The 14,320-nt window shown below is 44.7% G+C and overlaps 5 non-coding genes and 2 pseudogenes across 5 annotated transcripts; 1 reads left to right on the top strand and 6 right to left on the bottom strand.

The window, feature by feature from the left end:
• The first annotated feature begins 4,121 nt into the window (after positions 1-4,121).
• Positions 4,122-4,193, top strand: trnap-cgg (transfer RNA proline (anticodon CGG)). Its single transcript has one exon. It is a non-coding gene; the product is annotated as a tRNA-Pro (tRNA).
• A 392-nt stretch (positions 4,194-4,585) lies between these two features.
• On the bottom strand, positions 4,586-4,704 carry LOC142375252 (5S ribosomal RNA). Its single transcript, XR_012768909.1, has one exon. It is a non-coding gene; the product is annotated as a 5S ribosomal RNA (ribosomal RNA).
• Positions 4,705-5,068: 364 nt separating this feature from the next.
• Positions 5,069-5,245, bottom strand: LOC142370299 (U2 spliceosomal RNA; annotated as a pseudogene).
• A 4,297-nt stretch (positions 5,246-9,542) lies between these two features.
• On the bottom strand, positions 9,543-9,707 carry LOC142370693 (U2 spliceosomal RNA; annotated as a pseudogene).
• Positions 9,708-10,014: 307 nt separating this feature from the next.
• On the bottom strand, positions 10,015-10,127 carry LOC142374208 (U5 spliceosomal RNA). Its single transcript, XR_012768663.1, has one exon. It is a non-coding gene; the product is annotated as a U5 spliceosomal RNA (small nuclear RNA).
• A 609-nt stretch (positions 10,128-10,736) lies between these two features.
• LOC142375694 (5S ribosomal RNA) lies at positions 10,737-10,855 on the bottom strand. The gene has a single exon (XR_012769023.1). It is a non-coding gene; the product is annotated as a 5S ribosomal RNA (ribosomal RNA).
• A 364-nt stretch (positions 10,856-11,219) lies between these two features.
• Positions 11,220-11,410, bottom strand: LOC142370193 (U2 spliceosomal RNA). Its single transcript, XR_012767817.1, has one exon. It is a non-coding gene; the product is annotated as a U2 spliceosomal RNA (small nuclear RNA).
• Between the last annotated feature and the right edge of the window lie 2,910 nt (positions 11,411-14,320).

Genomic DNA, 14,320 nt, shown 5'->3' with positions numbered 1-14,320 from the left:
GCAGATGACTCTGTCATTGTAAGCTTGCTACAGAAGAACAAACGAGGTCATGGACCAATAGTAGCAGATTTTGTACAGTGGTGTGAGGAATCATATCTTCAACTGAACATAGCAAAAACAAAGGATATGCACATTGATTTTGGAAACAATCCTAGGCATGAGGCCACCACTATGAAAGGTCAAATAGTGGAACAAGTTACATCCTATAAATGCTTAGGGACAATCATCGACGCCAAACTAAATCTCCAGGAGAATTGTGAGGCTATGTGCAAAAAAGGACAACAGCGGTTACACTGTTTGAGGAAGCTTTACCAGTTTAATGTTGACAAGACCATGATGATTTTGTTTTATCACTCTTTTATTGAATCAATTATATCTTTTTCTTTAGCATCATGGTTTGGCACTATTCCCCTTACACACAAGAACCGCCTATACCAAATTGTCAAGTGGTCAAGCAAACTAATTGGGGAGACACAGCTGCACCCTTCTTCCCTATACACAAGACAACTACAGCGGATAGCAATGGGTATCCTGGATGATAGCCAACACCCCTTGAATAATGAATTCCAGTACCTCCCCTCTGGACGGAGGCTGGGAGTTCCTGGTTGCAGAACCAACAGATTCAAAAACAGTTTTGTCCCAGCTGCAGTTATTCTGCTAAATAAGATGTAAGACAAATTTCCTGTGGATTATTATGTTTCCAATGCACTTGCAGATTATTTATTTACTTATAGCAATGCTTTTGCACTTAAAGTGCATTCTAACTGCCACAGTTCTTCAATAACTGCATGAAGCCTTATGGTCATCCCACTGCAGTTCTGCTTCTTGCGTACATATATGTTGTATGTTATATGTCAGCACTGTCCTTGTATTTTTTATTCTTGTGTAGCCTATATGTGTTTTTTAGACTCCATGTTTATATGTGCCACGTGTCTTGTAGCTTGTATGTAAGGACACCCATCTCTCTCTTAAACTGCAAAACCAGTTTACCTACGGGTACCAATAAAGTAAACTGAACTGAACTGAACTAAACAGAAGTTTGACTGGTTTGGATACGGTCAGGAGGATCACACTCATTGGACTCAGAGAAGATCTGATTTACTTCCTTTACTTCTTCATTTGCTGTTCTGAGTGACACAGAAGACGGGATGGTGAATGAAGAACTGCAGCTAACATTCTTCACAGCTGGTGTGGACGGGAGAAGATGATATTCACTGTTGAGGTGAATGGAGACGGTTCTGTGTTGGATGTCATGTAAACATTCCTTTCAACACCCCGACTGATTCATTATGGAACTGCTGCCTGTGCAGAAATCAGAGCAAAGGGTTCAGTGGAACAGTTTTTCTGCACACAAAGGTTCCTAACTGAGTTCAATAACAGGAAAAGGTCAAAAATCATGAATGTAAGGTGATGTGTTTCTGTAGTTTATAGGTCAAAGTCCAGAGAGAAGAGGTGTAGGACAGCACATCTGAGTGTCTGGAAGAATAGCTCAGACTGTTTGGTGAATGTTTTCACCCTCAGAGGTTCTGGGATCAAAACTTAAGACTCAGTGAAGTTTCAGCTCCAAACACTAAAAAGACAAATTGAAAAACACTCCAGAAACATCTTCAAGTGTGAAGGTGGCTTGGTGAGTTACACAGAGACCATAACTTGCCAGTGGTGCAACAGCTGGTTCAAATCCTGCCCGTTATCTTCAGGATAACTTTACACTCAATGGAGCAAACTCCCCATCCTTCCATTTGCTTTACATGGTTTCAGGGGGACTGGAGCCTATCTGCCACAGAAACTCATCAACATTTCAATCCAACAAGTCTGAAACTAAATGAAAAACTGCAGCCCCAGATCAACGTCAGCATGATATAGTCTATGTCAAATGCAGAAACAGTCCCTGTTTCCCTTTTTGGAACTTCTCCTTTCTCAGGACAAAGTTAAATGTATGAGGACCAAAGCCAACAAATACCTGGGACATCTCAGCAGATCCAGGATCAGCAGCTTGTCCTCTGTGGAGGAAACCTCTGTTAACAAAGCTCAGTGAGACCGCATCAACGTTTCAGCTTAATTTGACTTCCTGAAGGAGAGAAACAGCGCTGGCTGCAGCTCTGAAGAAGTCTCAACTTTATGACTGCTTATACATTCACAGATGGGGTGTTACACAAAAGTGGACGACCTGCGCAGGACAGATAAGTTTTTCAGTCGCTAACTTGACCTCTAAAGCTGCCAGACTTTGCTTCCTGCTTCTGAAGAGTGCAGACGTGTCTCTGCTTCCTCCTGCTGCTTATTGCTTTATTTGCTTTTAAATCATTTTACTTCTTTCCACAAGTCTTGGATATAATTTTATTCTTTTTCTTTTAATGTCAGACAATATTTTCACGCCTTTCAGGTGTGGCGGATAAATACTACAAATTAAATGATACCATCACAGACTCTGTGGTATTTATATAGGAAATATAATAATAAACTTGAATCCACTGTGTACTTGTATGTAACTTTATTAGCAGCGTCCTCCTGACGTAACATCCTCTCTGCCTCCTAACGCTCTCTGGTCGCTATGGTAACGCTGAAACATGTCTTCAAAATGCAGCTTTCTTTTTCTTAGCCTCTTCTTCTGTCTCCTCAGAGGGAAGAAGCTTTCCAAACACGCCTGTTTTTGACTCATTTTGCTCGGTTCGTGGGTTTAATATCAGCTTTGATGTGACTGAGACGAGAGAGCGAGTCAAGAACAGACGGATGGAACGGAGAGAATTCGGTCATTTTTCCAAATAATGTGGCTCTTTGTGGTAACACAGTAAAAAATGCGGCTCTGACCGGTTGGCCACCCCTGCTTTAGGTGTTCTTGTGGGAGGTGTGAGCCAATGCCAGTAGTAGATGAGTCGGTGTGCTGCCGCGAACAGTCTAAAGTGTGCGAGAGGAGAGAGGAGGAGGGAGCAGACGTTCCGGAGCATACGTCATTTTTATGTTGGAACGTTGGCGGGACACTGGCCTGTGGATTTCAGTGGCGTGCGTTCAAATTTCGAAAATAACAGAGAACCGGGCATATTTATAACAAAAATGTATTTCAACTCGAAAATAATAGTTATTTCAGTCTAAACAAAAAAAAAGTCGTCTCCAGGTGTCATGAGGTCTTTAATGTTGGCCTGTTGGGAATTTGATATACGTGGCTGAGATGCGATTAATTCTGTCCCACGCGGCTGGCATGGCTCGGGTCACGGTAGACTGGCACAGTCCCAATCGGTTGGCCAGCTCCCTCTGGAATGCCCCGGTTGGAACCCCAGTGTGCACATCACCTCTGGAATGCCCCGGTTGGAACCCCAGTGTGCACATCACCTCTGGAATGCCCCGGTTGGAACCCCAGTGTGCACATCACCTCTGGAATGCTCCGGTTGGAACCCCAGTGTGCACATCACCTCTGGAATGCTCCGGTTGGAACCCCAGTGTGCACATCACCTCTGGAATGCTCCGGTTGGAACCCCAGTGTGCACATCACCTGTGGGCACAGACAGCGCATGCCTCCTCGCTGTGTTGCGCTCCAACGCCGGCCGCAGCTCTGCGTACAGTTCCAGGAGGATTTCCCTCAAAACGGCTGATGAGTCAGTCGCCATCATGTGCCAGCTAATCCTCTCTGTTGTAGTGAACACACGCTCTCTTCGAATTGCACCATTTGCAAAGTCTTCTAATTTAAGCAGCCATTGTTTTTAATGGTATGCATTGCACCACTTTGCGCTGTTTTTATGTCCGCTCGTGTAATTGCAGACACATGGGTGTGTTAATAGTTTATCAGTATTAATTGTTCATGTGTCTCAGGTGTGCACATCACTGTCTGAGCACTAATTGTTTTCACATTTATTCATTATAACAGTTTCCCAACATCACCTTAGGTGTCGCCAAAGAATCAGCAGCTGTAGAAAAGTGCGTACGCCAGCCCTGAAGCTGCCGTGAGGCACCGCACATTTCCACGGTCTTTTCGTTCTTGATCTGATGTTGACGTGAAAACATACGCCACTATTTTGTGCGTACGCACCCTTTGTACATGAGGCCCCTGATGTCTATGTATGCACGCCACTGATTCCATGGCTACGTCAGCTGACCCCCGCTCTCATGAAACGTACAAATGTTGACCTTCTGGCTCGTTGGTCTAGGGGTATGATTCTCGCTTCGGGTGCGAGTGGTCCCGGATTCAAATCCCGGACGAGCCCTCCTACTCTAAGAAAAGCTTACGGAAAGCTTGATGGTTAACTTTGGGTACCTTCCTTGATCTCACCCAAATTGTTCATTAAGAGTGCTGATAACAATTGCAAAAATGTCCTGTCTTACTATATTGTTTGGAGCTGTAGCAGCTGGCTCTCCCTTCACTCAACATGAGTGAAGTTATTGAGGACATAGACTGAACATCCCCAACATTAAAGGAGTCTTGGCCCTGTGGTGAAGTGGTGGTTGATTGACGCTGTGACGCTTTGCTTTGCAGTAAGACGTATTGCATCATTTCCTGTTACCTGGGACACCTTAGCAGATCCAGGATCAGCAAGATGGATCACAGGGTGATCAACAGATGTTTCAACAAAAGACATGCAGAGAGAAGAGAGAAAAATGCTTACAGCACCTGGTATTCCCAAGCGGTCTCCCATCCAAGTACTAACCTGGCCCGACCCTGCTTGGCTTCCGAGTTCGGACGAGATCGGGCGTGTTCAGGGCGGTGTGGCCGTAAGCCACAGTCCCCGTGACAAATATGTGTTACATAGGTGCTGGAACCATACGTTGCCCCTATTTTACCAGAGAGTTGGCTTGAGAGGCTGATGTTGAGCCTGCACGTCGACTTCCCTGATGTGATTGTTTTCTGCAGCTGAAAATGGGACACTCAGATAACTTAGTGTGTGTCTGTCAAGCTCCTCTGTTCTCTGTGTGTAGTTTGGTGTTCATGGTCATACAGAGAAACCAGGGAAGCTCAATCCCACGACGTGCTCATAAACTGCGTCTTTTCTAAAGATTATAGTTCCATTTTAGAAGTCAGAATACAATGGCTCCCTGAAACTACCACCATGTACCGCTGGTTTTGTTATTTCACAAGAGTTGGGAAGAGTGCACCGTTCCCGGCGGCACTGCAGTACCGGGTCGATGCGTGGAGTGAACGGAGCAAGCCCCTTTTTCAACCCCTGTGCCTAAAAATCCATTTAATATGTAGTCCTCATATAGAGGACGTATCAGATATTAAACTGATAAGAACAGATTTTTTTCTTTTGAAAAAATTTATCGACACTAATACATCACATTTTCATAAAAACTTCATATTTAAGACATATGTTTTACCTATGAATAAAAACATCAATAAATAAGTGTAATCTGTATAACCACATTTAAAACAAACAACAATAAAACAAGTTTTTCATGGGATATTACAAATAAAGTCAATGTCGTCTAAGGTAAAAGTTACATGTGAAGTAGTTCTCATGCGAGTAGCAGTTTGTATTGAGTGTCTTTAAAAAGGAGTGCATTAGTTAAAATGCTCTCTTCCAAGTCCATTTTTTGTGCAGGAGCGTAGTGAGTCCCTACCCAGGGAAACTCATTTCGCTCCCCCAAACAGTAGGTCTCTCGGGATCCTGTCGTGGTGCTCAGAGGAGATCCCCACCCTGTTGCTCCTTCCCACCTGCCTCACCCGGAGAGCCAGGCCGTCGCTGCTTTGACCTTTTTGTGTGTAGCTCCGGCTCCTTCATCCGATAAAAGCATAGGATGGTGGCAGGCTAAAAGACACGGGCACTTTTAGGTCGGTGGGTAAAATCTTCAGTCTTCTGAGGTAAGAACCCATCCAGAATCGTGTCATTGCTTTAGTTTTGGGGTTTCCGGATGGGTCTGTGGCCTGTAGGATGTGCAGTGTAGTGTATCTGCTTCCTAAAAACAAATAAAAATCAGGCACTCCTTTTCCTCCTTTCTCTTTTTGTTTCTTCATTACATCTCTCCTCAGTCTTTCCCACTTGGAGCCCCACAGAAAATAAAAAATGGCTCGGTCCAGGTCTAAAAGCACTTTTCTAGGTGGGATAAAAACAGAACTGATTAGTAAAAGCAAAGGTAAAATCACGGCTTTGATGATTAAAACCTTTCCTTCAATGGTCAGTCCTCTAAGTCCCCAGTATCCTAGTCTTTGCTTTACTTTCCCTACCACGTCTGGCCAGTTTGATGTCCCTCCCCCTTCCTTGTCAAAATTAATCCCCAGTATTTTCTGTTTTGTCTGGGTTATAGTCACGGGGAGTCCTGCAGTCTCAGTCGCTGTCCATGGCCCGTAAAATTGGGCTTGGGTCTTGTTTCTGTTTAGTTTTGCCCCAGAGGCCCGTCCATACCAGTCAGTCAAGTCCAGAGTCCTATTGATGGATATTAGGTCTGTACATAAAATGTTTACGTCGTCCATATATAAAACACACTTTGTCGATAGTCCCCCGCTCCCCGGGACTCTCACCCCATTGATTCGGTGGTCCCTTCTCAAGCTCTGTGCCAGTGGTTCCACACAGATGATGTAGAGGAGGGCAGATAACGGACAACCCTGACGGACACCGCAGTGGATGTTTACTGCTTTTGTCAGATGCCCGTTAACAAGGAATTTGCTGGTAATGCCCCGGTACAGCAGACCCACCCAAGCTATAAACCTTTCTGGGAACCCCATTTTTTGCAGTACCTGGAAAAGGTACTGGTGCGAGACCCGATCAAAGGCTTTCTCAAAGTCTAAATTTAGGACTGCTAGCCGAATGTTTCTGTCTCTCGCATAACAGATGGTGTCTCGGATCAGTACGAGGCTGTCGGTTATCTTCCTCCCCGGGATGGCACAGGCTTGATCCGGGTGAATCAGGTCTTCTAAAAACAAGGACATACGTGAGGCTAAAAGTTTACTAAAAAGTTTACAGTCAAAGTTTAAAAGTGTAATCGGTCTCCAATTCTTCAAGTCAGTCTTGTCTTTTTTTTTGTGAAGAAGAGTCACTATCCCTGCTCTAAAACTGTCAGGAAGTCGGTCAAGTTGCTCAAAATCCATAAAAACAGTAAACAAGTCAGGTGCTAAAATATCCCAAAAGGTCAAATAAAATTCCAAGGGAAGTCCATCTTGTCCTGGGGACTTCCCTTTCTTAAAATGTGTAAAACATTTATTTAACTCTGAAATTGTAAAATCTTGGGTTAAAAGCACACTGTCTTTTACATCTCTGTTTTCACTTGTTTGATTTCATCATTAAAATCCATCCCTTGTTGGTTTAATTTAAAATAGCGCTGTAGTCGCTTCTGCAGTCCCATCATGCGTCTGTTTTCCCTATTCTTTTTTCTCCTACCTGCCTGTCTAAAGAAAGTCTGGGTCTTTTCCTTCACCATTTCCCACCAGTGTGCATGTGTATCGTAAAAGTCTTGAAGGGTCTGCCACTCGTGGTACTGCTCCCGGTACTGACTAACTATTTCGTTTTCTTCTAAAAGGGAGCAGTTTAGTTTCCACAGACCACTTCCGGAAGTCACACCCGAAAAGAGTGATAGGGTGCAGGAAAGCATCAGGTGATCAGAAAAGAAAACGGGGGTCAATCTAGCATCGGTTGATGGGCAGTCCCGTGTAAAAAGGTAGTCTATACGAGAGGCTCTGGTGCCATCACCACTGAACCAGGTGAAGCCCTCCTCTCTGGGATGCATGGTCCTAAAACAGTCCTGAAGTTTAAAATCCTTGCATATGCCCTGTAATAAAACCGATGTTTTGTCAACTTTAAAAAATTCCCCTGCTCTTTTTCTGTCACTCCTGCTTAAAATACAGTTAAAATCACCCCCTAAAACTAGTGGTGCCCTACCTAGCATGTGGGACTGCAGGTCTTCTAAAAGGTCATACCGGTCATTTTTTTCGTTAAAGCCATAAATATTTAAGAGGTTAAAATCTTGTCCCATAAAAGTCAAATGTGCTAAAAGTGCCCGTCCGTCTCTCACCACAGTGCTGCCCTTCACCAGAACCTGAGGGTTTTTGATCAAAATGGCCACTCCGTCATTTTTGTTTTGGTTGGATCCACTCCACAATGATGTCTGTGGCCACATCTCCTCCCACTGTCTGTAGTGCTTTAAAAACGGTAGGCCGCATTCCTGTATTAAAAGAACATCTGACTTAAAAGAACTAAGAAAGGATAAAACACTCTGGGCTCTAACTTTCGACTTTACACTTCTCACATTAATAGTTGAGAGAGTGAGTGTCATGAGTATGGTTAAAAACAACAGGTATGACATCTTAAAAGACTAAATGAGGGTTAAAACATTTAAAATGTCTTAAAAGCAGTTATGTTATTTCTTGTGAACGGAGCTCTTCCTTCACTTCTACAGGTGAGAGGCGAGGGTGTTGAGCTCTATTCCCCGGTCGGACTCTGGGGGTTGGCCTCTGTTGCAAGGTTTTGTTAAACTTTGAGTCTCTAGGGGTTGATTGCAGAACTACATTTAAAAAAGAGACCTCATTTGGTGAATTGGAGGGGAAGACTCTGGGCTCCTCCACAGATGAACTGTCTGAGGTAGTCCCAGCTCTTCCCCTCTTCTCTGAGACTATAGGAGAATCAGAGGACAATTCTGATGCAAGCCTCTTTGTTTGCTGGGCATCGGGGAGGGAGGCATCCTCGCTATCATCCTGTGATTGGACTTCTTCACATTCTGAACTAGCTCCGCCTTCTGCCTGCACCACCTCCTCCTCCTCTCCAGAGCTCTCCATTGGTGGGGGTGTAGCAGGCCCCTCCCCCTCCTCGGCCTCACCTGACTGCTGTCCACCATTCAGGGATTTTGGCGGGAAGTTTGAATTTTCCAGCCCAGCTGTTTCAAGTAGCTCGTTAACTGCCTCGGTCTGCCCTCCATTTCCTTCTCGCGTTTTTTTGGATTTCAGTTTGTTGGCAAAAGATTTTGGGCAATCTCTGAAGAGGTGGTTTGATTCTCCACAGAGATTGCACTTTCTGCCATTTGTACACTCTTCGAAGGTGTGACCGATTCCTCTACATTTGCCACAGAACACCTTCGTGCAGGCCTCCACCAGGTGCCCGTGCTCCCCACACTTGCGGCAGAGTTTGGGCTGTCCCTGGTAGTGGATGTAGCCTCTGTTTTCTCCCAAGACAATCATTGATGGGAGATGTCTCAGGCCCTGGAAGCCCTGGGGGTCTTGCCATTGTTGGATGGGGACCCTCCAGGCGCAGTTCCAGATGCCGTCGACATCCCTCACCTTCATTGCCTGGCCTTTAACAGTGCAGAATCTTCCCAACCATATACAGATATCTTCTGCGTTCACCATTTCATTGAACATTCTGACAATTACTGTCTTCAGAGTATTGTCAGTAAGTTTCTCAATAGTAAACGCAGAAAACTGGGCTTTCACATTTTCAAATCTTGTCCAAAACTCCTGCAGCAAAGCTGCAGTGCGAAAACTGACATCGAAACCTTTGTTAAAAGGCAATGACAGGATGCAATTTAAATCGTCTGGCTTAAAGTTCAATGTTTTTTGGATTAGCTTCCGAGAGAAGTCCAATCTGAACATCTCTATGAGCTTTCCTTCATTTTCCTTAAACAAAAATCTAGCGCTGTGGTGCCTCCTCATGCCAGCATAGTTTGCCGACATGATGGAGGCACCACAAACAGTTTTTAAATAAAATGCTTAAAAGAACACTAATAAATATCAAACTAAAACCCAACCCTGATAAGAACAGATACTACACTTGATCTTAGCCAAAAGGCCGAGAAGCGATAACCCTCCACTGTTTCACGTCCGAGCGCCCTTCCTGGCACAATGCGCACTTGTGGCGGTGCTCTTTTTTTGCCTACAAAGCGTCACTTTGCACCTCCGCCCACCCGCTGCAGTGAGCACTCTTCAGCCGTTTCAGATGGTACAACTTTGCACTCCCGCCCGCTCCACTGAGCACCATTCAAACAACAACAACAATTTAGCGCTCCAGCTTTGAACATGGGCACGGTCTCAACAAATAAGGTGACTCTACTCCGAGAAGTCACTTGGCACAGCAAGAAGATTTCCTTTGCACAGACAGAATGGGCTTCACCCGCAAAGGTAAAGCCTTCCAAAAATAGAAACAACTCATTAATGCTGCTCTCCACGGAAGTCTTTAGTAAAAGGCGAAAGACTTGTACGTTATGAAGAGAAACCAGAGAACGAGAATTTGACACTGCGGGAGCAGTGCATCAGGCTAGTTGGTATAGCCACCATCCCCACGGTGAGCTTTGCTTGGTTGAGACGCTCGCTCCTCGGCCGACCAGGTAGGAACAATCGGGCCCTATTCAATGGCTGCTTTGTCTTTTACTCTGTGCAAAAGACTAGGGGTCTTGAGGCTTTGTTCTGACCGCTCATTGGGTGTAGAGCTTTTTTTCAAGCAATTCTCCCAGTCGGCCCAATCCCAGAGCCATCTCAAAGTGGAGTTCACTTTCACTCTCTTTTCGCAGACTAAAAGCCAGAGTTTTATCTCAGAAGCTAAGCAGAGTCGGGCCTGGTTAGTACTTGGATGGGGAGACCGCCTGGGAATACCAGGTGCTGTAAGCCTTTTGGCTTCTCCAGGCGCATGCAGTTTGACTGCGTCAAATGCAAAGGCAGTCCCTGTTTGACTTTTTGGAACTGCTCCTTTGTCAGGACAAAGTTAAATGTATGAGGATCAAAGGCAACCATGACCTGGGACACCTTAGCAGATCCAGGATCAGCAAGATGGATCACAGGGTGATCAACAGATGTTTCAACAAAAGACATGCAGAGAGAAGAGAAGAGAGAAAAATGCTTACAGCACCTGGTATTCCCAAGCGGTCTCCCATCCAAGTACTAACCAGGCCCGACCCTGCTTGGCTTCCGAGTTCGGACGAGATCGGACGTGTTCAGGGCGGTGTGGCCGTAAGCCACAGTCCCTGTGACAAATATGTGTTACATAGGTGCTGGAACCATACGTTGCCCCTATTTTACCAGAGAGTTGGCTTGAGAGGCTGATGTTGAGCCTGCACGTCGACTTCCCTGATGTGATTGTTCTCTGCAGCTGAAAATGGGACTCTCAGATAACTTAGTGTGTGTCTGTCAAGCTCCTCTGTTCTCTGTGTGTAGTTTGGTGTTCATGGTCATACAGAGAAACCAGGGAAGCTCAATCCCACGACGTGCTCATAAACTGCGTCTTTTCTAAAGATTATAGTTCCATTTTAGAAGTCAGAATACAATGGCTCCCTGAAACTACCACCATGTACCGCTGGTTTTGTTATTTCACAAGAGTTGGGAAGAGTGCACCGTTCCCGGCGGCACTGCAGTACCGGGTCGATGCGTGGAGTGAGCGGAGCAAGCCCCTTTTTCAACCCCTGTGCCTAAAAATCCATTTAATATGTAGTCCTCATATAGAGGACGTATCAAATATTAAACTGATAAGAACAGATACTACACTTGATCTTAGCCAAAAGGCCGAGAAGCCGCTGCACTCTTCAGCCGTTTCAGATGGTACAACTTTGCACTCCCGCCCGCTCAGGACAAAGTTAAACGTATGAGGATCAAAGCTCATTCTCATGAGAAAATCTCAGCAATCTCATTGCTTTACAACTTCACCGCTTGACTAGGCTCATGGATTATCTATATACAATACATCTTCACTGTAATGTCCAATAGCTGCCCTGACATACATACATTCATTAACTTTACTAGGTTAATTACCATATGCACTTATGACTGATTTTTATGAAGTAAAAGTTAGTTGCATGGTGAAAAATGCAAAAAACTTAGTGTTTAGAGGGAAGATGACTTTATTTAGAGTGAAGCTCATTCAACAATAAGTAGCAACACAGTCTCACTCCCACTGCGCATTCAAAGAAGAAGAAGTGTGCATGCATGCCACATTCAGTGTCTCCCGCTCAGCAAAGTATATTAGGTCTATGTCAGCAACGCAGCAGTCCAGCACACAGGCCGAGGCACTGAGGGCAGCCTGCTGAGTCCACTTTTTTTAATTCTTTTGAAGAAGAATAAATAAGGTAAGTTATCAAGCAAGTATGTTTGTTAATATGTTTTAATTACTGCTCTGACTGTTAGCGTTCACTAGCTAACGTTAGCATTAGTTAGCTAGCTAACGAACCAAACAGGCATAACGTTAGCCTGTTTAGGCCATGGTTAAGGCGAGTTTGGGCGGTTTCCCACCATAGTCCTGTGATTATCTTAAAACCTTTGAAAAGTTCCAAAGCCTAATTACTTTGAAAGTCTCACATTTGAAATGTTGTAGCATGAGTTTTCCGTTTTCCCCAAATTGACAGCGATGGCATTTTGGCCTGACTTTCAAATTTGCAACGTGGAAATGACGGTTTTCAGTTAAGGCAGCATGAATGTGTTTGATGCAGAGAGGAGGATAAATGAGGTTCATAATGCACTGGCGCTGTCTTTCCTTGGGGAATTGGTGAAGGCTGGTGTAGTAGCATAGATGCTTTCGCACCCTATGAGTCATGACGGCCCTAATTGCACACCGCAATAAGGGTAAATAGCCATTGACTGCAGGTGGGATGGACTATATAGCCCAGTTAGCTCCTCATCTCGCTCTTTTTGCGCTCCGTGCCCATATTATTTCCCAGCAGAGTGGCTGAGCTCAGGTGTCTTGCTCCGTGTGCGACACATAACCCAGTTGGTTTGAGGTGGTATTAATATTTTCAAAATAAATTGGCAATTGGCAACAACTTATCAAGAACCCATTTTAAATTTTGAACTTCATACCAATATTGCTCCATATGTAGTATCTCTGTGGGGGAAAATTATGTTTGTAGATCAATCACCAAGAAAGAAGCATCTGTTTATGAAAGTAGGATAGTTTTGAGGGGATTTTTTCAACATTATAATTACAAAGTAAAAAGAAATTTAGGCCTCCTAATTTAGAGAAAATTAAATTCGGTATGAAGTTCCAAATTGAAGATGTGTTCTTGATAAATTGTTTAAGCCAATTTATCCGTAAGGTCACTGTGAGTGTTCATAATGGCCAAATGTGTTAGTCTCTCCTGCGTCATGGTGCTGCGCAGCCAGGTTTTCAGGCTGAGACAGAGCGCTCAGATGCTGTGACAGATATGGGCAGGGCCAGGGAAAGCCTAATGATCTTCTCCACCTCTGACAGCATGGAGCGGGGTTGGTGCTGCAAGGTTTGCAGGATGGACCCCTTTTTCAGGAAAGCCCTCCTCTGTCCCCCGTCCCTACACACAACTATAAAGAATGTGAAGGGGACAAAGGGCCTCCTCACACTGGAGGGCAAAGTTGTTCAGGTATGTTGATTTGTCTTCATCAGAAGAACACACTAATACACTCAGATAAATGACCGTGCTTAATTGTAATTCAGAGATACAAACATTTTAGGTAGACAAAGTAATGCCTACCAGTATTTGAAATGTTTTATTACAGAAAAGCTGTTGCAATGACATGTTTAGGTCTAATTAGATCACTAAGTGATTGAACTTGTTCTTATTTAGCTCTCAGCTGTGAAAAAGGTCCGCAGTGGGAGAGAGGAGGTCCCGCTGCGTGAGGTGAAGCTGCAGCAGGTAAGACCAGAGAACGGGAGGATTGGAGAGGAGGGACAACCTCTGTGGTTTCTAGATAAGGGAAGATAAAATAAGATAACTTTCATATTCTGTGAGTACCTTAGTAGTCTATGGGAGTGTGCTAACTGTCTCTTTCTGTGGCGCTGGTTGTTTATATGTTTACTGTGGTCACTTGTAGGCTGCACATCACAGAGTAATCTCTGGTGCCTTTATAGTTCTGACATCTCATACTGTGTTCTGTACAGGATAAAGCTTCTGCCTCCCTCACGCTGTGGCGGGAAGCTGCAGTCCAGGAGCTGGACCTCGGCAGCCAGTGCAGGATTACCCACTTAAAGTCCAACATGGATGCAGGAGGGGACTTCCTGCACACAACACCCTACAGCAATGTAGAAGTAAAAAGCATTCTAATTCATCTAATCTAAAAACACATTCTAATCAGAATCAGAATGAGCTTTATTTGCCAAGTCGGTAGGCACATACAAGGAGTTGTTTTCTCTGGTTAAACATGTAAAAGGCCACATGAAGTTTGGAGGTCTGCAGCAATTGACTCTGCAGAAAGGTCGCCAACCTTCTGCAGAGTCCATTGCTACAGACCTCCAAACCCGCTCTGTCATTTTACGTGGCCGACCACTTAGTGGCTGAGCTGCTGGCGTTCCCAGTCGCTTCCACTTTGTTCTAACACCACTGACAGCTGACTGTGGGACATTTAGGAGCGAGGAAATGTCTCCACTGGACTTGTTGCACAGGTGGCATCCTATCATGGCACCACGCTGGAACCCACTGAGCTCCTGAGAGCGAGCCATTCTTTCACAGATGCTTGTAGAAG

The sequence above is a fragment of the Odontesthes bonariensis genome, chromosome 2 (assembly GCF_027942865.1).
Source record: "Odontesthes bonariensis isolate fOdoBon6 chromosome 2, fOdoBon6.hap1, whole genome shotgun sequence".
Classification (NCBI taxonomy): Eukaryota; Metazoa; Chordata; class Actinopteri; order Atheriniformes; family Atherinopsidae; genus Odontesthes; species Odontesthes bonariensis.
This window is presented reverse-complemented; position numbering and strand designations above follow the sequence as displayed.